Here is a 24,547-nt window from a genome sequence, read left to right as displayed (position 1 = left end):
CTACTGAGGCAATCTATTGCAAACCCCAGAATAATAAACAAACTCTGACCGATTTTTCTCACACATGATCGGCTGGCTAAAGGGACATGTGTGAAAAATATTGTGATTCAGATGTGATCACAGCATCCAACAATGTAAATAAATCATTACACTTTATGTTCCCTTTGTCAATCACTTAGGAAAGGTTGCAGTTAACTTGCAAACGGTTACAGTTAAACAGCAAAACCTCTCTGCCAGATTTTGACAAATTATTTTGAATATTTCTTTAGAAAAAAAGAAAGAGAAGAAAAGCTTGTTTGCAAGTGGAAACATGGAGTAAATGAATGGACAAATTGGAACATCTCCCAACACCAGAACAAAGACTTTTAAAGTGCTGGAGAAAATTACCAACACTCTCAAACATCTAAAAAGAGTCGTTCATCCAAAAATGAAAATTCTGTCATCATTTACTCCTCATATCATTCCAAAACCATGTGCTGTTTTTCCATGAAGGACACAACATGAGAGATTTGAGGGCAGCTCACATAGCTAGACCACAACGTTCATGGTCTAGCAAATACAAAAAAACAAAAAATTAATTGACTGGCCGCTAGAAATGGGCTCTAAAAAGGCTCCAAAATAGAGTCAATCCCATAGACCCCAACCCCCATGTTTATATATCCAACTTTACAGCAGAAAAAAAAATGTTTACAGCCTGGTACAAAAAGTGGTTTTGGTCTATATAGCTAATTATGCACTTTGAATTATATATGAAATAAATATTATAATTTTTTACAACTCATATGTTTGAATTTTTTAAGCCTTAAAGTTCTGCATAATTAAGGGCATGGCCACTTGAGTGACAGGTGGATTGCTGCTGCTGTCACTATAGCTGTCTGTTAGCAGTCACATCACCTAGCTAATCCCGCCTCTTTGCCCATTTTCGGTTTTCCGGGAATGACGCGCAACCAAAATGGCAACGGCTGACTCTGCCCACTTTGGGATTCAAAAATGCTCTTCAGAAACCCACGGGTGACGTCACGGACACTACGTCCATTTTTTTTTTTTTTTTACAGTCTATGAAAAAAATATAAATGCACTATAAAAGCGGTAATTATGACTTGTGCGTCTTTCCAAGTTTTCTCAAGCCATACAACAACATTATAGAAGGATCGCATTTAAAAAAGGATGCAGTGATGCATCATATGGACCACTTGTATGGCACTTTTAGGATGTTTTATCACATTTCTAGATCTTGGTAGCCTGTGAAAGTGTGAATTGTTGTTGCATGGAAAGGAACTGTACGAAGACTTCCTCCTTTTGTGTTCACAAAAGTCATTCAGGTCTGGAACAACATGAGGGTGCATAAATAATGACAAAATTGTCATTTTTGGGGTGGACTATTCAACATTGAGCACTACTCACAAGTGAGAGGGCTTTACAACTTGAGAGGGTGTGCATTTATCGCAGTACGTGTTGTGGCTGTAATTTAAAAAAACAAAAAAAAGGAAGAAAAACAGAATGACATGCAAGTTTTGAAGTGACTCTGTATTGCACTACAAAGAGCTTGAGTGAAAATAGAGGGCAGTAACACACCATTTCCCAACACTTTGGAATACATTAAGAAACCCATATTTGTAAACACATTTAACATTTCTTGGACGGTGATTAAATCACCAGTGCGGTCAGTGCTTACAGTACTACTCTGATATCTTAGTGAGTAGGGGTGTTGACCAGAGAGAAGAGTCAATCTCAGAGTGTGTTTACACAGGCTAAAGAGATGTAATGTTTCAGCTGAGAGGGAGCAGAAGTGCCTGTCGCCTAATGGGCCACAGAATAATATTACGGAGAAAGGGCCTAATTATGACAGGACCATGATCCTTCAGTAACACAAGAGGAAAGGAAGAGAGAGAGACGAAGTGGGAAAAGATAAAGGGAAAGAAAGATCGAAAGAAAGAAAATATATATATATTACTGTATATAAATGAATTACCACTGTGTATAAAATGTGCAATTATAAATAAACTTGCCTTAAAACCAATTTGCCCATAACGCAAAATGCAAGACATAGAGATAGAAAGATAGATGGAGAGATAGAAAATGTCAAAATCTTTTCTAAAGTCACGATTTAGAAAAAGTAAAACTGAATAAAAGGAGAAAATAGCAAGCAATTACCCATTGATGAAGTAACCAAAGAAAATGTGTGGGTTTTATTTTTTTCATTTGCATTTTATGGTCTGAAAACTGAATGATGAAGCATTACACAAGCAAACTCCACTAGCTGACTCAAACACGTGATTTGGGGAATGTCACACCTTCAACTGTTTTTGCTGAATTCTCACCCTCTTCTTCCAGGTCTGTCACATTCACCAATTAAGAATGGAGGAAGGGTGACAGACTAAACAGCTGCACTAAATTGATTAACATTTTGGCAGCAAATCAATGTGAATCTTGCTGAAACAAGCAAAAGAGTATCCTGCAATTCATGACCAACTGTACACCAAACGTAATGTTCTCAAGCAGGTTTTCTGAACACTGCCCCATCTTCAATTGGCTTGATAAAAAGATAGTCCAGCCCAAAACTCATGCCATCAGCTGAAATGTGTTGGGTTGCTCACAGTGTTTATACATTTCAGGGGAATCAACCCTTTCCATATGGTCTCTGCATACTACACTGTGAAAAGAAACAGTATGTTTTTCAGCTTTAATTAAGGGTTTCCACACTTTTTAAATTTGCATGACTTTCCGAATCATGGAAAGCACAATTTCTAATCTTTGAAAGTATTAATAAATGTAGAACACTTCAAAATCATTTAGCAAGAGATATTCCATCACTTCACAGATGGCCTGTCCTGTTTTCATCATATCTTGGCATGAATTGTATGTCTAAAAGCCACTTATGTTTGTTTTATCTTTAAAGCTTACAAGTTATGTAGTCAAGAAATGTTTCAAGGTTCCACATTTTGGCACATTTTGAGAACTCAAAAAACACTAACACTATATCCAGCCAAGAGACTTCAGTACTATTATTTAGGCATCATTATTCCCCATCACTTCAAAATATTTACATCACATCACTACTGTCACCTATTTAATGCCAACTGCAAAATGCTTTTTCTATAACAGTTGTGAACATCGTTAGATGAAACAAAAATAAAATGAACCCCCTGGCATTTTAAAAACCTTCAGTATACTTATTAATAGTAATGCAGTAATAACATTCTTGGCCAAATCTGAAAATTCTGAACTCATTGGGCTGAAAAACAATAGCAAAAATGCTCATCTTCATTTAGCTTTTGCTTTTATTAAAGAGCAGTTATATCAATGTTACTGTAAATACAGTTACTTCCTTCATTGGTGTGATTTTATAATAAAAAGGTCAAACATTTTCGGTTTAAATAAATTAACAACCGTATAGAAAAAAAAGAAGTGCCAGTAGTTATGCATGTGCCAAGTGAATACTATTTCAATAAAACTGTAATTTCAAATACAAGTCCATCTGTTCCCTGCACGTATTACATTACATTTTGGTTAGTCCCTTTATATAATGCAAAGGGCAGACGAGCGCAAGCCTGCAATCTGTTCAAGAACGGGAAACACTCTTTTTTAATCAGCCAGTATCCAAAAGGAGTATCTTGGGAAATGCAAATGTTATTTGCGTTATTTTTAAGTATTTGAATTGTCACACTTTGTGTGTGCACAATTAGGCAACGCAAATGCAAAATGAGTTTGCAATCACATCTGAATTTTGACAATATGCTAATACCGCTAGTCTTCAGACTGAGTGCTTATTGCCCGTCTGGATATCTCTGTGCATCTCATCACACATATAGAGCAGTTGTACACGTCTCATCAACTGTAAAAGCGGGCTCTTTCTGGCCAGATATCACAAATATGATCAAACTTAACTTTAAGGTAAAAATTTATATGCATGCTGCTTTTTCCATTTTAAAGTTTCTGTTTTAAATCAGTTTTCTATTCATATTTTCAGCCTTTTCTCTTGTGATCGAAAATGTTCTTTTATGATACAATTCGGGTGCAAATTTGCTTATTTCAAAGGATCAAGCCTGGAAAGTAGTACACCAGGATTGTTGTCAAAAACACTGAAGCTCACTACATAATCATTTATACAAAAAAAAAAAAAAACTGCTTATACATTTCAAGATCATTAAACCAATTTCATTCAAAATTTCATAGATTTATTTTATGAATATAATACCATAATACATATAATTTGAGGTAAAGTCATATCCTTCAGCGTTTACTAAAATAATTATATATGAAGTATATTAAATACTTCAGCACTGACCAAAACACTGAAAAAGTCCTACTGAGTACTGTTGAGTATGTGTATACAAAGCCAAAAGGTTTTCATCATTTTGTTGTAACGTTTTGTGTACATTACATATGAGTAGGTTTATGTTATTGTCTCTTGTTGGGAGTCAGTGGCCTTAACTTCAACTAACACATTTTACAGATGAAATAAACTCTAGAAAGACAAACAACCATGCAAGGCGTTTTCCCCCTGAATTATCTCATGTTTAGCAAATTATCTCACGTTTAGCAAATGACGGCCCTTGGGGTTATATTGTTTGCGTGTGTGAGCTTCACCCTGCCTTTCTGTATGAGTCACAGAGCACTTTCTCTGCTAACTCAGACTACTGAATAATATGATTGCTCCAGTTTTCATTATATCAAACGATTTAAGCTGAACACACAGTGCATGCCTCCTGAGTCACATCCTCTACACAAACCCGCACACATACCTAATGCCTGCTTATATCCGTCACTGAGTCATACCTGCAGCACACACATATTAGGAAGAATAGACCTTGCCGAGCTGAACCCCCTACACACACACACAACAGTTAGAGAGTAATGTGCTACTCGTACACATACTTTTGCAGAATCATACTAACTCATTAAATTCAGCACACACCTGTCATTCATCACTCTTCCCACTCACAGACTTTATGCTCCAATTTATAATCTTGCAACTTTCTCTCAATTTCGATCTTCATCTTTCCTTCGCGGTTGGTGAAAAGGAGATGGTAGAAAGTCAGGCAGAGGGATATAGCGGGGTGGAGGGTGCGGGATGTGCTGCATTCTTCGGCAGGCATTCAGTGGGATAATGTGTTGGTATGAGCAGTATGTGGCGATCTGCCCGAGTTGCTTCCAGTGCTGCTTTAAAAGAGTCATAAAGTAATTATAAAAACTCTGATCCAGATAAGAACAAAGATTTAAGTCTATAGAAATGCAGAACTATCCAAACAAACACATTTATGCCTGCCTAGTCCAATAGTAAATATTATATGCTTTACTAATATGAATTATTGTGCATTATGTGGTGACAGTATAAAGGTGCCTGGAATATAGCAGCATAACATCATGGGTGTACAAACAGAAGCCTTAAAAACACCATCCAAGGCAGTGGTTCTTAACCTGGGTGCCTCAGAAAACTTCCACAGATACACGGGGTGACTTAAAATTAATTATATTAAAAAACCTCAATAACTATTGATTTTATTGAATAACATACAGAATCCAAATCTTGAATCCTCTGGAAACACAAAATTAACCATTGTTAAATTAATAAATCAACACTCCAAGTTTCTGTTAATAAAAAAAGTTTAAAAACAAGCAGCAGTGTCATAATTACTGTAGAAACTCCAGAAGAAATATATTAGCCAATACGAGGGGCTTTTGAATATTTTGTTGGACAATGAGGGGCATTCAAGTCAAAAAGGTTGAGATCCACTGATCTTATTTGTAACCTTGAGACAATCACTATAAATTAGTAGGTTATAGCTTGGCAAGCTACTATTTCAGTAGCATTCCAACACTGAAATAATGAGATTGGCACTTAACCAAAAATAATTCAATTAATTAAATAATGGAAAAAAAGCTACATTCGCAAAAAAATTGCATTTGCCATTTTCTGTGTGTTGTTTATACCAACTCAACCAAAAAACATCTCATAAACCCTTGATGGAGACTTTCCTACTAAATTTAATTAGACAAATTTTTGTGGATCAAGCATGAACAGATCTTGTAACTATATTTTACCATTTTGAAGTGATACCATTTTTACTGTCTGGTGCAGTCATAACAACCTGGAGCTGAATACGCTCCAAACTGTGGAGATGATTGTGGACTTCATCAGGAGAAACACCATAGCACTCCCCATCATGAACAGCAAGTCATTCAGGTTCCTGGGCACTACCATCTCTCAGGACCTGAAGTGGCACAATCACATTGACTCCAAAGGCCCAGCAGAGGTTATACTCCTTCGCCAGCTGAGGAAGTTCAACCTGCAGGAGCTGCTGATGCAGTTCCTCTGTACAGTCAATGAGTCTGTCCTCTGCACTTCTAAAGGTCTGGTTCAGCTCAGCTACCAAATCAGACCACAGAAGACTACAGCGGATAGTCCGGATTGCTGAGAGATTCATTGGTACACTCCTCCCCACTCTCCAAGCACTGTACTCATCCAGAGTGAGTAAAAGGTCTGGCAAAAAATCACTCTGGACCCCTCATATCCGGGCCAATTCCTCTTTGAACTGTTGCTGTCTGGTTGGTGCCACAGAGCACTAAAGCACCAGAACAGCCAGGCACAAGAAAAGTTTCTTTCCTCAGGGCATCTTCCTTATGAACAGTTAAATGCCCCCACTGGGCAATAAACGTGCAATATTGTAAACACCATACCTCCTATTTACTTTACATATACATTTTACCATCTGTGTCTTGTCGCTGTCATATTGTATGTGATGTGGAAGCTTCTCAAACAAAGACAAATTCTTCGTATGTGTAAACATTAGTGGTGTAAAAGTACACAGAAGTCATGGTTCGGTACGCACTGTAACGTGATTTTGCTACAACAGGAAAAAGCAACAAATCCCCAATGCTGGGTTTCTTTTCATTCATTTTGAACAGACATTAAGTGCAGATTACAGTTTGTTCCAAATAGCGGAATTTAGTCCCCCAAGGTAGAGGTAGGGGACAATGGCGGATGCAAAAGTTCTATATTGCGCTTATTTCACGAAAACAGATGAGAAAAAGTGGTATTATCTGAGCCTACTTCACCTTTCCACGAGGAGACAGCGAGTGAAGCTGCACCTGAGGCTTCCCATTTCAAAGACACGCCGTGACACTTCAGTGAGACTTCCACGACACAAATCGGTACAATACCAAATGATTTTGTCTCATAACAGCGAAAACAACTGAAAATATTAAATAAATATTATTTATGGTCATACAGATAAGTGTAAGACATCATTCGAAACTAGGTCTAAAGAGTCTATTTTGTCTATTTGTGAACACTCACAATAAAAACAAAGCATTGAGCTTTAGCAAAATAAAGAATACAAACAGAATGCTGCTTTCTGCCGTCCCAATTTCCTTTCCGTGAAGTTTGGCTACTAGCAAGCTCTTGAGTGCCATCTGAACTCTTGTTTTAGGTTGGTGTACTGTGTAGATTCTCTTCTGCTGCTCTTTTTCCTGTTGTGGCAGTTAGCAAATAGTGTTGCATTACCACGTACGCCCCCTTCAGGATTGGAGTGTGGATCGCCTGTGACTGACTGTACCGTGACGGTTCAGGAAGAATACATGTACCGTTACACCCCTAGTAAACATATTTGGCAATAAAAGCTTTCTGATTCTGATATCAAGCGAGACAAACCAATCTCTGAATATATTTGAAAAATGTAAGATGCCATTAACCATAAACTTTGATTGAAAAAGACTTTGGATTTGCCAAAGTTTCCATTATCAGAGCCCATAACCTTGTAAACACAACGACTTTGATTTCTGACAAGCCTGATAAAAATCAGTGCATCCTGACTCTCGGAAATTGCATAAAACCATCCAATCAAATTGGAGCCTGTGATTCTAAGAAAGCCTTTGCCACAAAGAAGCTGGTTATGATGGACACTAAACAGATATTAATAGTTTTTCATCACATGTCCATCTGGAGATCTCCTCTAACATAGACAGGATAAAGCCTGCATCTGTATTGCACTGTCTGCACCAACATTTTACCATTATGAAATTGCACCAGGCAGTGCAATGAGAAATGTGTGTCAATGTCAATTGCCTAACAAAAAAGTATACACAAAAATTTTTCGACCACAAACATTTGAACTATATGTACACACAGTATATTGCAGTATGAAAGTTAAAATAGCAAAAGTATCAGGGAAGATTGTGGGAATACCCACACTCAGCACAATATATTTTTAGCAGTCCATTCAGCAAGCCAATTAGATGTTATTGGATTTTTTTTGCATGTGTTGTATTCTGAGTATATGCTGATGAACTCTGGTAGGAGATACAGGGACCCATTATGCAGGTACAATTGATATAAATACTAAATTGTTCCTTTGTCAATCAAATTTATCAAAGAGTAATTTCAGCAGGATAGGGAGAGTAGGGGGTGTTGAGATAATTGTAAGGTACAGTACTATCAACTGCTTGTACAAACCCTTGAGGATGTTTCCCCAGTGACAACCTAAAAGTGCAATTTTTCCACTTTTTTTCCTGAGAGGGTAATTTTTATTCAACTTTATCTGTAAAACACCAATTTACCTGACCTTCTTCTTTAGATAATGTTGCCCCACTGGATGTTTGTGTATTTTTCGTCTGTGTCCCTGTATGTGTTGTGTGTGTGGTATCTGAGAAGACTCTTGAGAAGACAAACAGCGGTCAGGAAATGGAAGGAAGACAGAAGCTGAAAAGATGGAGAGGTGAACAGACAGAAGCATTCTGCAGTCCTGAAGCAGAATGCAAAGCAATGCAGCTGAACTCATTCAATCACCTCTCTTCCCTTCCTCTATTGAAACAGACAGAAGGATAGATAGACTCTCAGTGTGTGTGGGAGCTCTGCTCTCTGGCCATTCCTCCATCAACTCTGGTCCGCCTGGGTCATCCGTCTATTGATGGCTGGAAAAGGATGAGCGATACGAGGCGGAGGAGTCAGTCTGCTACACTAACCAATTTCTCACTGGTGAGTGAACTTGGCGAATCTTGGCAGGAAGACGCATGGAGTGTGTCTGTCTCCTGCCCTGAGGTCCAGAATTCACAATGTGGGTGTTACTATTCAAAGAACACAGGCAGTTACGGTTGTTACAATTGCACAAATGTTACAAAATCCACACAACGTCTGGGTGTGTGCACACGTGAAGATAAATGTCTCGGTGACAGTGCTGGACAAACCGCATTTGAGAACGATCAATAAGTGCAGCAACAGTCGATACTCGTTGCTTCCTCTCCGACAAACAACATGTTCTATTCTCCTCCATCTATCTCGATTTCTATTCTTCTCCCTTGTGCCAAGTCAATCCCTCCATCTTCCATTTCCTTTGTCTTTCCCCTTGTCTCTCTCCTTTCCACCCCCCACCCACCTGCTTGCTCTACTGCAGTGTGCTCTGATTGGATGAAAGCTTGTCTCGAACCACATTAACTTTGTCCGAGTTGGTTATACTATTGGCTATCTCGAACAGGCCTGGGTGAGAGAAAGAAGGGAGGGAGGGGGACATTTCCCCTCGGTCCTGTACCCGCTGCAAGGAGGGCGCAGTGGGCATGACTTCACAAGCGAGGCCCAGGCAGACTTGTGGCCTGCCTGTAAAGGACTGGATGGAGCCGGATCGGCCTGTTTGGCCTGGAGGCCTTTAGAGATTAAGGTTTATTTGATTGGGCACATCCATGGGCAGCTATCCCATGGCAAAGATGGGCCATAAGAGGGTGCCAGGAGACTGATGAGTCATGTTTTCACTTTCTTGCTTAATGCACAGATGTGCCGAATCCTGATACGATTACTGTTGATTCAGAAAGAAAATACTTTTGCAGGTTTTCTAAGACCTCAGTATTTAATGGATGCCTGTTTCTGTCTCAGGTTAAATTGCAACTTTATTCTCATAATAATACTTTTTATTTTAAAATGAGACTTTATTTCTCACTTTTGCGACATCTCTATTTCTTCCAAATTGTGACTTTATATCTCAGTTTTGACTGTCTTATTAATTGCAACTTTGACTGTCTTAGTAATTGCAACTTTATTTTTCAAAATGTGACTGTACACATTTGTGTACATTTGGCAAATGCAACTTGATTTTTTCAGAATTGTGACTTTGTTTCACAGTTGCAACTTTGTTTCTCATAATTCCAATTTTGCATTTCAAAATGTATCTTTATTTCTCCAAATTGTAATTTTTTTTAAATCAGTATCGCAACTGTGACTTTCCCATTATTGCAACATTATATTTTACGATTGACTTAATATCTCCCAATACGACATGCTGTATCTTGTGTTTCTCATTATTGCAACTTTATCATAATGTGATTCACTATGTGACGTCATTCGACTTTACATCTTGCAATTGCAACTTTGTGGGATAATAAAAGTTTAAGTATCCATCTCACAATGTAACTTTCCCACGATTACATTTTTATTTTTTACTCTAAGATTGAAATAATATTTAGGCTAGCTAATTATGTACAGCGATTGAATACACGTTCGTGCTGTCCACATAGTCTGTAAGAGCTGGACAGTACACATAAAAGAGAGATTGTAGTATGTGAAATACATTTCCAACTATAGGAGCACACATGCACAACCGCTGTCCTTCTAACCAAATTATGATAATCATATCTGGTTGACTCATGAATTGTGACTATAGAGGGGTGGTACCACCAACCACTCCCTTTTTAACACTGTTCTGCTGGGTAATGTTTCGAAGACAGTTGAACAGACAGCTCCAACTGCTGGTGTGACAGTCTGCCACCTGCAGGTTCACTACAGTACTGTAACCATGCATATCAAGGGACATTTCACATTGCTCTTACCTCTTATGTGGGAAATATTCAATTCCATGTTGAATTTGCAGGTTCGTCTGTAAGGGACATACAAAAATAAAACTCAGTTTAGTGAAAGAATTAGTCAAACCTTTAAAGAAATGTTTTAAACTGTATGTCTCAGGAGTGTCTCAGAAACAGAAGGCACGTCATGATCTTTACTCTACCCCTTTATCTCGATCCCTTCATTTATTTCTCTGTGCACCCTGGAATTATTCTTTTCTCCTATTCTAAATCTACTTTAGTCCCTCCCCCCTGCTTTCCTCCCTCCCACGTTGTCCTCAAATGCCCCGGCCTGGCGCCCTGTTTAGCTCATGTTGGTGCTTTTCCTGTCTGTGTGTGTGCGCCTTAATGTTTCAGTTTTTCCTTGTGCTTCACTGCATGACAAATATTTACACGTTTTTATTGCCAACGCAAAAGTGGCTAAGGCAATCATTATTAAAAAGAAAGAATATAAAAGGAAGAAAAAATATATAGCGTAGGTGATATATTTCCCTACTTGTAAATTTCAGTTTTTCATTATTTGGCATTGTGTCAAATTTGTGAAAACCCCATTTAATTATGTTGGACTTCATTTCACGTACTTCATTCAACTTCTCGCATACAGAACAGAAATCCGGATTCGTCTCATTTCCTTTTTATTTGCATTGCAGGCAAAGTGTAACCTTTTATCTTGTAGAAGCTACGCTTTTCTCTTTTTTTCCCCTCGATCTCCGGTTATTCCCTGCTTCCATTTTAATTAACGTTGTATCGCTCGCTCTCTCTCTTTCTGATGAGGAAGGGGGTGGGAATTGGGGTGGATATCCGCATTGGTTGCCATGGCACCAGACAGCTCCATTTCTACCAATGCACATGAGTAAAGTGTGTGTGTGTATTTGACTATGAGACGCTGTGCAAATTGTGAATGTCTGTGTCTTAGTCTATCATTCAGCTATACAGTGACCAATTCATGAGCTACATTTAGTTTTTTTTTTGTTTCCTAAAACAGTCAAAAGTTCAATGACATTAAAAAGAGGCAATCAAAACTTGCCTACAAGCCAAGCAAATGTGTTCATCTCAATTTCATGACACTTTTCTGAAGATGGATTTAACCTGTTTGGATTTCACTATTTTGGTTTGGTGTTTCGCTTCCATTAGGGGCTATTATAAGAGCACATCTGCTGCAAAGCTTTCTATTCCCCTTAGAGTAGTGTTTCTGATCTGTTGCTGGCCTTATTCTGGCCTTTTCTCTTCTCTCTTCCCAGAAGAGGGCACTATTGTTTCACAGACTCCCCTTACACAGAATTCTGAACTATGACCATGGATCTGAGGTCTTCAGGTTCAGCGATATTGATCATGTGGCCCTTGACATTGTGAGCTGAGAGTGATTATTACAGTGAGAAACTAAACAAGCATGTGGATACTGATGTGTGATCAAGTCCTTACAGGAAAACAAGCAGGTATAGCACTGCAGATTTTCTGGAGAAACAACTAACACTGAAAAACTCTTCATGGGATCCACATTTAGCCTAAATTTGAAGAATGGGAAACTACGGGGAAAAAAACATCAATATGTTTATAAGTTTCCATATATTTTTGTAAATGTGGGGACTACAAAAAATACATCAGTCTGGTTTTCATATGGATTTGTGAATTTAGGGACACTACATTAGAAAAATAGTGTTTGGAAATACCAAAAAGGAAAAAAACGCACATAAAATATGCTTGCCTTAGATGGTTAAAGTATTTTTCAGTAAGAAGACATGCATATTGACCACGATGACAACACATTTACCGATAAATTCCTAGATAAGCATCTCAAAAGTCACGTGTCTTTGCCTCAACAAGTTTGTGTAACTGAATAATTTGCTCTGAGATGGAAAAGAAAAGATGTTTCTCTGGTCATTTAGAAATGTTGGAGCCACAGCCAGTCCATAAAATGTTTGCCAACATCTGAGAGGAAGTAGCCAATTTCCACAGAAGTGATGATTTTGTTCTCTCGAGCATGGGGTTTGAAATGTCACTTTTTCCCTTTGGAAACGTTTTATGCGACATTACTTTTTCTCACCTAAATTAATTTCGCAACTTGGATGTAAACACAGATAATAACTGTAATAACTGAGCAAGGCCACCACTTGCTGTTTCTTGGAGCGTAGGCACTAAACAAACTTGCAGAGACACATTCAAACACACACACATGCATACTCTACAAGCACATACGCTGGCTAAACTAAAGTGTAAGCGAAGCGTACAGTATTGTTGAAGGCTTTCGCTTTGAGGATGATCCTCTTCACCAAGTTAAACAAAAGGGCCTCTCCAGCGGCCTGTAAGACAAACACTCTTCCTAGAGAAAACACTGACAGTTACACTGTAACCCATACTGCATAAGAGGACGCCCGCGCATGCACACACACACAGCTGTGCAAAGGCCCCATGGAGAGGTACAACTATGCGGATGTCTTGAGCCCAGAGCAAAGTAAAGACAATAGAGCCTTTGACAGTCTGACTGTTTCTGTATTTCACTAAATGTCTATCTCTCATGTCTCCAATTTTTCCTGTAGTTGTCCTTTCTTTTTCTCTTTGGCCTCAGACTTCCATATCATTTATTTATCTTTTATCTTTTATAAAAGTAAATTATTTCCTCCACGAATTTTCAGAAAAGTATACATAGTTAAATTGGTTTCAAATCAGTTCAAAGAGGTTGAAAATTATTTGACAGATTTACATACCTGAGACTTTTATTGATTCTTCTATTTTTAGCTTTACTAGATAGGTTAGAAAGTCCTCGCTATTTAAAGGAACATTCTGCATTCTGTACTCGGTAAGCTCGATTGACATAACTTATGGCATAATGCTTTTAAAACAAAAAATGTTTTATCACATTTACTTCAATTGTTAGTGTCTAAATGCCAAAGTGTAAAAAAAAAAAAAAAGGTTTACATTATTTTTTGCGGTAATCAACGTTATGCAACAAACGCTGGATTTAGATGAACTTAGAATATTTCTTTAACTGGACAACACAAAGAATCCAATTGTACAAAACAGCTGTGTTTTTAGAGAGAATGAACCGGGTTTCCACCCTAAGAGGCCTCTCTGGGTAGGTGAGTAGGTTAATGTATGTCTTTGAATGTATGTGCGTGAGCACTGTAAACATACAGTGCCGCTCTGAAAACGCTGCACCCTGTGACCCTGGAAACTGCTGCAGTGCAACAAGTTCATTCATATACATGCGTACACATACACTCAGCGGAGGCCTCTCTGGGAGAAAACACACATGCCTACTCCATGTGACACTGCCAGCACACACACACGCGCATATGTTTGGCTCCTTCCTTTCCTGAGCGGCAGACAAATGCAGGGAAAACATGGACCCCTTGCTGATTATTGCGCTAGTAAAAACATAATTTCTATCCATTAGGGTGAAGTCATGTGTCCATTCTATATACTGTACATACAATGATGCTGAAAATGGACTAGGTTTGAATTTAGAACAAACACATGAAAACAGTTCGAAAGGGAAACTATCCTAGACACTTGTAAATGTAAACTAACTGTTGGTCAAAAAAGAGACATTCTGTGGCTCTAGATGATTAGTGAATGGTAAAAAAAAAAAAAAAAAGGAATGTAGAAAAATATCCCTCAAAGAGTTGCTCAATGAATCCTTGTTTGGACTGTGGCCAGATGTCCTGAAACAGTATCGACATACATGTTGCCTGTCAAACTACATTCCAGACCGGTTCTTTCTCTTTCTGGCTTTAGAACGGACACCCCAGTCATTTACCTGTTTAAGAAAACCCACAGCTCTTTCATCGTTATTGGCATTCTGGCTTCTCAGTTACCACTGAAATTGATGTCATAAGGGGGAGTTGGGTTTCCAGTCTCGCATTTTGTCATATTTTCTTCCTGAAATTAAGAAGCCTTTTGAGAAACAGGCTATTCCAACTGTCTCTTCAACCAGAGAGGTATAAATATGGCCAGAATAACATCTCTAAAGTCAATCTAAATGTATCGTTTTTTAATGAATGCTCCTGGGCTTATTATGAATGATTTATCAGAGCATGTTATTATTGCAAGAAAAATTTAAGTCTTTGTAATATTTAATTAAAAAAAAACAGTAACTTTTTCTTTTAAAACAACTTTCCCTTTCTGCACGTTACTAAGGCCTTGCAGGCTATTGGATACTGTTGACAAACAGAAAAATAACTGCTTGGGTATTGCAAACGTTTTTCAGGGCTGTAACACTTTTTATCATCCAATCAATTCCCAATGGACAAAAAGTCCCAATCCACTTTTTTTTTCTCAAATAATATTATGTTTCCCTCAGAACTGTTAGAATACACACTGTTAACATCAACATGAATTCCTGTGTTGTGAACAGCACTTCATGTTGAAGGGTAACTGTCGCCAAAATTGAACCTAGGCTCATTTTGTTAATCTAAGAGTCAAACTTTCGTGTAAAAGAGCCACTTTTAAGATTGACTATATTTTCGTTTTAGCTCAAAATGCCTTTTGAATGGGAGTGCTAGGGGCACTTCTATGATAGCATCAAAATCGCTATTTTTAAAACACTAAGGCTCGACACAACATAAAACTGTGCTCGAAGTATCACCAGGGGCTTTACACATTAACTTGAGCATTGACTACATTGTTTGTGTACACAAAGTTTACTAAAAAGAAAGGTTTTGTACGACTAACTTTATCAGTTAGTGTTTCGGTGGCTGGAATTTTGTCAGTCAAAAGTAGTCGATCTTCGAATGCAATGTAAGTTGAGGAGAGTAAAGATGGAAAGTTCCTAAAGCTTGTTTCCATTTAAATTCTAAGTGTCTAAGTTATCATGCTTTTCATTGGAATTCAAGTTCATGACATTTCCTCATGGAGTCAGTTCATTACGTTGCATTCAGATATCGACTACTTTTGACTGACAAAATTCCAGCCACCGTAAACACTAACTGATCAAGTTAGTTGGACAAAACCTTTCTTTTAAGTAAACTTTGTGTACACAAACAATGTTGTCAATGCTCAAGTTCATGTGTAGAGCCCCTGGTGATACTTCAAGCACAGTTTCATGTTGTGTTAAACCTCCTTAAATGTTTTACAAATAGCAATTTTGATGCTATCATTGTAGTGCCGCTAGAACTCCCATTCAAAAGGCATTTTTGACCGAAAACGAAAATACTATAAATCTTAAAAGTGGAGTTTCCATTCTAATTATGCTTTTACACGAATGTTTGATTCGGGTAGATTAACAAAAAGAGCCTAGGTTAAATTTTGGCGACAGTTACCCTTTGACTAACAGTTGAGTACAGTGTGTGTTTTGTGCGCGTACAGCTACATGACTTGCCACATGCTTCTCTGGACTTCTACATATGACAGTATAATAAACACAGCGGTCACTTAGCTTTCTTCAACTGCTTTGGCTAACTTTCATACACTGTCTCATTCTGTCATGTGTAATGTACACAGAGAGGCACTCTCATGTTTTGCTAAGAAATGCTGAAACTAACGATGTGTTAAGAGACATTTCTGCAGGATAGAGTAAACAAAGACAAGGTGACTGTTTCAGATTTGCAAAATACACACAAAAAAACAAAATGCCATAAACAGATGTTTCTGAAACGTGCTGTGCTCTGTTAAATTTACCGAAATTAATCCATAAATTAACACTGGAATGTGATTTTTCTCTGTGGTTGGATTTACTACACAGAAGAATGAATGGAACGTGTTCTTTGGCACCTCCCAGTGCAGCAGGAAGCTGGAAGACAACCGGGAGTGTGCTGTTTCCAAATTGTTTCGCTGCTGTCTGTTTGCTTCTCATAAACAAAAAAGGAAAGAAAAAAAGAAATTAGATCTCTTTAATATTTATATAGAATACTATATAAGAAAAAATTGTTCTACCAGACAGCATTGAGATTAAATTGAGAGCAATTTTGTTTGCTTACGTTTGCCGTTTATATCCTCATAAATGTCAGATAATGTTCACACACTGAGAGATGTTCCGATTCCGATACTAGTATCGGAAATGCCGCCGATACCAATAAAAATTCTGGCATTGGTATCGGCGAGTACTTGTACCGATACGATACCATTTTCATAAACAATACCTAGTTATTGCACGCTAGCTTTGCTTAACGCTGCAAATCGGAGATCAAGTCTTCTTCGCTGCTCTAAACAGTGGTTGCCCGCGGCAACAAAGGAGGTTGTGCTGTGTCGCCACAAGCAACCACCGTTTAGAGCAGCGAAGAAGAAATTAAAATGCACACGCTAGCAGTATGTCCACTGTTTGGCAGTATATAACCGACCAAATTATCGAGTTTATTGTTCTGGATGACCAGCCACTGTCAGTCGTCAAAAACGTTTGATTTTGCGGCTTAATTGAACATTTGGAGCCCTGGTACAGTTTGCCTGGTTGCAAATACATCTCTGAAACAACGCTCCCTAAGCTTTTTGAGACAGTGTGTGAACACATTTCATGTAATGTTAAACTAAAAGATGTGCAAACAATCAGCTTTACTATCGACATCTCGAGCTGTGACGCGACCTCGCTGCCTTTACTGAGTTTGACAAGCGCACTGGGTACAGTGACGCCGTCATCTTTAAGTTTTAAAGAGATTATTTTCTTAAATGATTCATATATAATTTTTTTGATTCCTAGATTTTTTTGTTGTACTGTTTTTTATACAGTTATACTGTAAAATTAAAATACCTTTTTCAGCTTACAGTATTAGTGGCTGTATTTGAAGTTATTTTTCACTTAAAAAGAAATAATATACTACTGTGAAATGAAAGATAATAAAAAAATATTCTAGTTCACTGTGTATTTGTTCATGTTTTATTAAGGGATAAGTCTGAAGCACACCATAAAATAATTCTATCAATTCATACAGGGCTAGTATGAATTGCAGCTGTATAGATACACACCCAGGTATCGGATCACTACTCGGTATCGGCAGATACCCTGAGTCCAGGTATCGGAATCGGGAAGGGAAGGGAAAAAGGGTATCGGAACATATCAAAATATTACAACTCAGTTATTTCAATTATCTTCTTCTAAGGAAAAATATTTTAGTAGAAACATCTAAGAAAAAAAACGAGGCTTTAAAAGGCCCACTGAAGTGCCTTCAGCGTCTATTTATGGTGTACGGGGCAGGACGCTACGAATTCTAGAGAGCATTTGATTGGACAGAAAATTTGTGAGTAGAGTGTAGAGTGATATCAAACTCATTGATCCATTTTGGCCGAAGTGAGAGACTAAGTTTTAATAGCTTATATCTTCTAAATTAGAATTTTTCATTGTTTTGGAGCACACTGGCTTACAGACCTAAATAAAATTCATACTAAAAGCCAAAAAAAAAACTTTAATTACGATTTCATTGAGACTAATAAAACATAAGCACACATTAAAACTTTGGTCAATACGATAAAATAATAATTTTCTTGTTAAGGACAATATTCTATTTGTCTGAATAAGTTAAAAATGAAACACTAAAAACTACAATCAATAATTTTTAATGCCTCAAGTTAATTTAGGCATCACTGCACTATAATGCACAGCGTAAAAAAAAAGTGTTTTTAAAGATTAAAGAACTGATTGTAAGATGGCAGCGCAGCTAATTGTAGTGTACAAATAGGGGAAATGAGCATACAAAAAAAGATACGAAAATATTTTCCAATAACGGATATAGTACCAATGTATCTAATTGCAGTAAGTTTTCCTGACCTATGAAAGAACATTCTCTTGATGTTTCTCTGAATTGCTGTCATTGGGTATTGAAAAACAGAAAGAAAAAATAATAATTTGCTTGACTGTCAGAACATATTTTCATATGTGACCCTGGACCACAAAACCAGCATGTCACATTTATACATGATCTGAAAGCTGAATAAATAAGCTTTCCATTGATGTATGGTTTGTTAAGATAGAACAATATTTGGTCGACAACTCGGTATACAACTATTAAAAAATCTGGAATCTGAGGGTGCAAAAAAATCTAAACATTGAGAAAATCTCCTTTAAAGTTGTCCATTTATGTTAACGATTGTGCTGCATTCACTCTCAAAAATAAATGTTTTATATATTTACGGTAGGAATAGGACATTTTCAAAATATCTTCATGGAACATGATCTTTACTTAAAGGTTGTATCAGCGATTTCAGGCCCAAAAATAAATGATCACATTCATCTAATCTTTCCTAACGATCTGCTAGCTGCCCGCCCCATAAGCAGGCCGTCAAAAAAACGCGTCTCTGTAGGCAGCCTAGGCTCTGAGATCTGCACACAAAAACAATTGATTTCACCAACCACTCAAAACCAAAATAAATAGTGTTCCAACCAATCACCGACAGGGGCTGGGTGTTGTGAGGTTTTGCGCTCATGCACGACTGCACGCGAAGTCGGAGCTGAAGAAGAAGCCAGCGTCTATCAATGAACAAGATAAATTGAACATGGTTGAGTCAATCCCCAAGAGGAGGAGGAGGATTAGGGCGAGGGAATACCATCGTGTTTATTCCAAGACAGGGCTTCTTCTTCAGCTCCGACTTCAGCTCATGCATGAGTGCAAAACCTCACAACACCCACCCCCTGTCGGTGATTGGTTGGAACACTATTTATTTTGGTTTTGAGTGGTTGGTGAAACCAATTGTTTTTGGCATAAAAGAAAAATCGATAATTTTGACCCATACAAATATACCCGTGCGACTTATGACAGGGTCACATGTGTGAGAATTTGCATCACTAAAGCTTATAATGCACAACTATAAATATGCCTGAGCTCTGTGAATAAAAGTGTAGTGAAGAACTATGTTTTTGTCACACCATTTGTCAAATGTCCCGAAGCTACGTGCGTGTACCAGTATATACTGCTCAAATTCTATTCCTCCAGTCTCACATACAGCACAGTTGACCCTGCCTGACCCCTGCAACTGTGGCAACCCACTTCCTGTCATTCTTTGGACTATTCTGGGATGCATGTACAGTAGATGCACTAATCTAATCTCTGTATTCACAACCATAAACACTAGAATAGTTGTAGTAAGAGAAAAAATATAGGCCTAGTTATAGTAAGCAGCCTTTTTCTCAATACCCATGTATTCTAATAGAAAAACACCAACAACAACCAAACCTATATGAACACTGTCAGGACTCTAAAGTGTAATTTACAGCACACTACGTCTGATCTATTTCGGTATGGGGAGTTGTGTCCCTGTTTTGGTTGGAGGCACAGGGAGATAAACAGTATCTTTAGTTGACGAGAGTGTTTGAGAGTGTATAGATGGTATTTTTACACAGCTGGGTCAGACTTAGCCCAAGGCATCTCTGTCTCACTCTCTCTTTCTTCATCTACAACACGACTAACCGTGTCAGATTCAAAGTCTCGCTTTCTGTTTATCTGTCCTGTTTTCTTCTGAATTCTCCTCCTGATCTTACAGCCCTTACATCTGTCAGCTACTTGCGTCATTAATGTTTGTGTTTAGCCAATTATAATGAGGTCACAAAGTCTACTTCTGTTTAGTGCGTCAAATGAAACCGAGTGTGGAGAGAGATCTCCGGAGAGTTCCGTGAGCAATGTATTTTACATTATGTTATTGTGGCATGTTGTGTCATTTTACTTTTGTTATGTATACTATCTTAGATTAACAGTAATAATGTAAGACACAGTATCGTTCAAAAGTTTGGGGTCAGTAAAAATTTGTTCTTTTTCCCCCCACTTTGAATGAATTGATCAGAAAAGTAAAGACATTTATAATGCTTAAAATGTTTCTATTAAAAAAAAATTGCTGTTCTTTTAAACTTCTATTCAAAGAATCCTAAAAAAGCACAAACGATTTCAACATTAACAATAAAAAGAAATGTTTCTTGAGCTCCAAATCGGCATATTAGAATGATCATGTGACACTAAAGACTGGAGTAATGATGCTGAAATGAACGATTTAGCTTTGAGAATTACATTTTTATTTTCAAAATAGTACAGTTTTTACTGTATAATTAATCAAATAACTGAGTTTTTTCAAAAACATCTTACAAAACATTCCAACACCAAACTTTTGAGCTGTATGCTGTTAAGTTTCTGACCATATAGACATCTGGGATCTGTCAATGGCAAATCGAAAACCAGATATAGTCCTCAATGTATTTTCAGCATTGCTGCCCTTCTAGCTGCCACACACTAAATTTAAATACAGACTGTCAGACTTCATCTAGCTCAAACAGTCTCATACGCTCCCTTTGCATTTATAAGCGGAGAACTGAATTTAATGCACAGGACAGTCAACTTTACACGTGCTGATTCTTCTCTTCTGAATTTAGCAAGCGAAAAGCAAAGCACTTGCTAATTGAATTTAAGCAATATGATGCTTGTTTTTTTTGGTTTTTTTTTCATAAAGGCAACCACAAGTAGTGAAGTGCTGCTTTGTATCCTAACAAATAAGATGAGCCCATATGAGATAAAAGTAATTATGATACTGTAAGCAATTATACTATATATTTTTTTTAGCTAGATAATAATATAGCCTAATTTTACTTTTATACTACTAGTACTAAACATGCTAAGAAAGACCCTGATCTGCTTAAAAACCCTGAAAGGATTTTAAAAATTGGATAACAATCAATCAGTTGAGCTAATAATAATTTAAAAAAAATTGTAGTTGTTTAATCAAAGCAAATACAACTGGGAATACATGTGCCCGAACAAAAGCATATTGACTACAGGTGCAACTCTTTTCTTTCTCTTCCTGTGAACTAACAACAGAAAGAAAGCAGAAAAAGAGTAATAGAATACGGCAAAGAGAGAGGGGTGGGAAAAGGCACTTTCGGTCAGTTCATATGGGCATGGCGGTTTTGGCAGTTGCTCTGGGCAACATGCCATTGTTTACATGTGGGAGGGATTAAAGCAGCTCTGAGCGACGCCATTGGCTGAGGTCTAGTTACACTATCAACATCTATTTTGAAATCTTGTGGTGAACCCAGCAGTGCTTCCAATTCACCTCACAGAGCCTGAAATGTTAAATTAAAAAAATTAACTAAATGCCATGAAATGATCAGATTTCAATGATCTGAATATTGTGAATAACTGAGTTCATATATCTCAGCAGATCACATGGCTCTTTTTAAATAGCAATAGTTCATATAGATTATATATATGCAGATGGTTTCTTATTAATTATATATGATCACTGTAGTTTTAATAATTTATTTTTTACATGGCAGAGTGTGAAATCTTCAGACATTGCGTAACAGCGCAGGAAGACAGAAGTAGAGCAAAGGTAAGGAGGGGAGTAGAGTATTCACATAAATCCCACGGACGCTAATGATAAATAAAAATTTGCACCATCGTCCATTCATACAGAAAAACGTAGAACATTTAGTTTATTTATGTTCTAACAAACTGCAAGAAATAAATATTATATAATAATATTTACATATTTAAGTATATATAATCTAATCTAATGGGTTTTCCAGTCATCATCTTATTCAGTTTAGCCACTCAAAACAGCATCCAACCAAGAACACAGCCTGCCCGTAATCTGAACTTTGACCTGTGAAGGACCAAAGTCCCTCATGACCTCATCGTCTCCTTTCACAAACACAATGGGAGTCATCGTGACCTCTCGCTCCTCGGTATGAGCCAGCTGAGCAAAAACCTGAGAACTAATCAGATTAAAAAGAGGAGGAAAGGGATGAGATCATACTGAATCAGACACACCAAGAAACACTTTTTAATCACAGGTGCCTCCTCTGTTTGATTTTGTCCCACTTTTCTCATTCTCTTTCTCTTAGTGTAACCGAATAAAGCAATGAAGACTTGAATCAGGAGCTTTTATCAAGTGCTGACAGAAAGGTTTGTGAGCGAAGCAAGTGTTGGAAGTCCACTATATGACCAGTGGTGTGTGTGTGTGTGTGTGTGTGTGTGTGTGTGTGTGTGTGTGTGTGTGTGTGTGTGTGTGTGTGTGTGTGTGTGAGAGGGGAGGATGATGACTGAATGACCTTCACATGTGCCTGTTGTTATTTTCCATAGGGGTCAGCCACTAAGAATGCACGGCATGCAAAGACCGCATGTGTCTCTCTTCCTAGTAAGCCCTTTTCGCTCCCTCATTCTCAGTCTGTATCTCTTCTTTTCTTTCTGTCTTTTATCAGTTTCTCTGCCACAGATTATTTCGTTCTCCATAAGGCACAAAACTTGCGATAAGAGTTTCAAATGAAGTTAAAAAAGTATGGCTATTTCAGGCGGTTTCCCCTCAGGATATCCTTTTGGACATGCTGTATATTTTCAAACTCTCATGCAGATTACCACCCAACCACCCCTGAACCAGAAAAGTTACCCGACAACTTTTGCAAGCTGTGTGCACACGCACAAATTGCTTATGCAGCATAAGCATAAACAATTCAAAGCCCTTCAGCAAGTACCTGAGGAGCGATTGTATGGATTAGGGAGCGATAAGAACAAATCAGAGCTTTTTCTTGCGTCGCTTGGCTTATCAATCAGTCGACGGCATATGCAGACAGCTGTGAGGAACTGCTTTGATGCCGTCTAAAACTATGTGTCTGTGTGTGCCCCCTCAAAACACTAGGGAGAGAAAGAGAGAGAGAGTCTCTATTTCTGGATGCAGTAGATGTCTGGACGTCTGAACAAAGGAGACAGACGAGACAGACGAGGAAAAAGACGGCAGCTGAGTCCATCATACACTGCAGCAGTGAGCAACCCCTCCATTAGGATTAATACACATCCATAACACACATGCAAACACTCCAGATGAGTATACGACACACGCATGCATGCATGCATACAAATTTGTATGACATTCATTCAAGAATATAGCATAACTCACATACTGCACATGCACACGGACCCCAATATTTCTCACTTTTACACATTTCACAGAGTAGACATAATGTCGACAGTACTTTTATCAAGTATGTACATGCAAATCAAACATTCTTGTCTGCAAAAAATATAGTCTTTTTACCCTTCTAAACTGATCATAAGCCTCCCAAAGTGAAATACTGTTATATTTGAACCACGCTTAAGACATTTAAAGCTACGTGTTTAGATGAAGAAAACCTGTGTGCTAACTTTAGACCCTCCCATTGCCATGAAGTGAAAAACTGTACTGAGAAAAACATGCTCATGGTATCAAAACCTAACCTCACAAAAACACTCACTCACGCACACACGACACTCAGCCAGACTCCAGAAATATACTTACCCACTACTCCACAACTTCAGCCGTCCGTTCCGGGTGGGGACCGTTCTTTATATTCATGCAGAGATATCTGAAAAACATGTACAACACACATTCTGCTCTGCTCCTCTATTTCACTTTACATTCTTTCCTCAGTCAGTTAAATCCAGTTTCAACCTCTTCCCTGAGCAAGAGTGAGAGAGAGACAGAGAGAGGTAGAAGCTAGTGAACGCTCCAGACACAAACGCTCAGTGAAAAGACCACTGCCACTTTTCTGCATACTCTTCCACCCCCCACCCTCCTCTGCTCCGCTCTTCTGCCCTCCCCTCTCAGAGACTCAGTCCTGTAGCAGAGCAGAAGCCATCTGGTACAGGCCAAAGTCCACTGCAAATGCAGTGTGTGTCTGTGTGTGTGTGTGTGTGAGAGAGAGGAAGAATTAAAATGTACTGTTTGCACTGTATTGAGTTTGCATCCCCACAGCATGTGAAGATATGCAAGCATACAGTGTCTCTGTGTTTTTGAGAAAGGACCAATGGAAGTCGAAACTTGGTGCCATTGGCAAGAAAAG

The 24,547-nt window shown here is 38.0% G+C and overlaps 1 long non-coding RNA gene across 1 annotated transcript in view; it reads right to left on the bottom strand.

The window, feature by feature from the left end:
- The window catches only part of LOC306995372, a 37,488-nt gene extending 13,202 nt beyond the window's left edge, over positions 1 to 24,286 (bottom strand). Inside the window, exons 1-2 of the long non-coding RNA XR_013796835.1 lie at positions 24,004 to 24,286; positions 10,816 to 10,862 (exon numbers count right to left, since the gene is read on the bottom strand). This is a non-coding gene — a long non-coding RNA (uncharacterized lncRNA). The remainder of the gene's footprint in view (positions 1 to 10,815; positions 10,863 to 24,003) is intronic.
- Positions 24,287 to 24,547: the final 261 nt, after the last annotated feature.

Source organism: Phoxinus phoxinus, assembly GCF_949152265.1.
Source record: "Phoxinus phoxinus genome assembly, chromosome: 3".
Classification (NCBI taxonomy): domain Eukaryota; kingdom Metazoa; phylum Chordata; class Actinopteri; order Cypriniformes; family Leuciscidae; genus Phoxinus; species Phoxinus phoxinus.
This window is presented reverse-complemented; position numbering and strand designations above follow the sequence as displayed.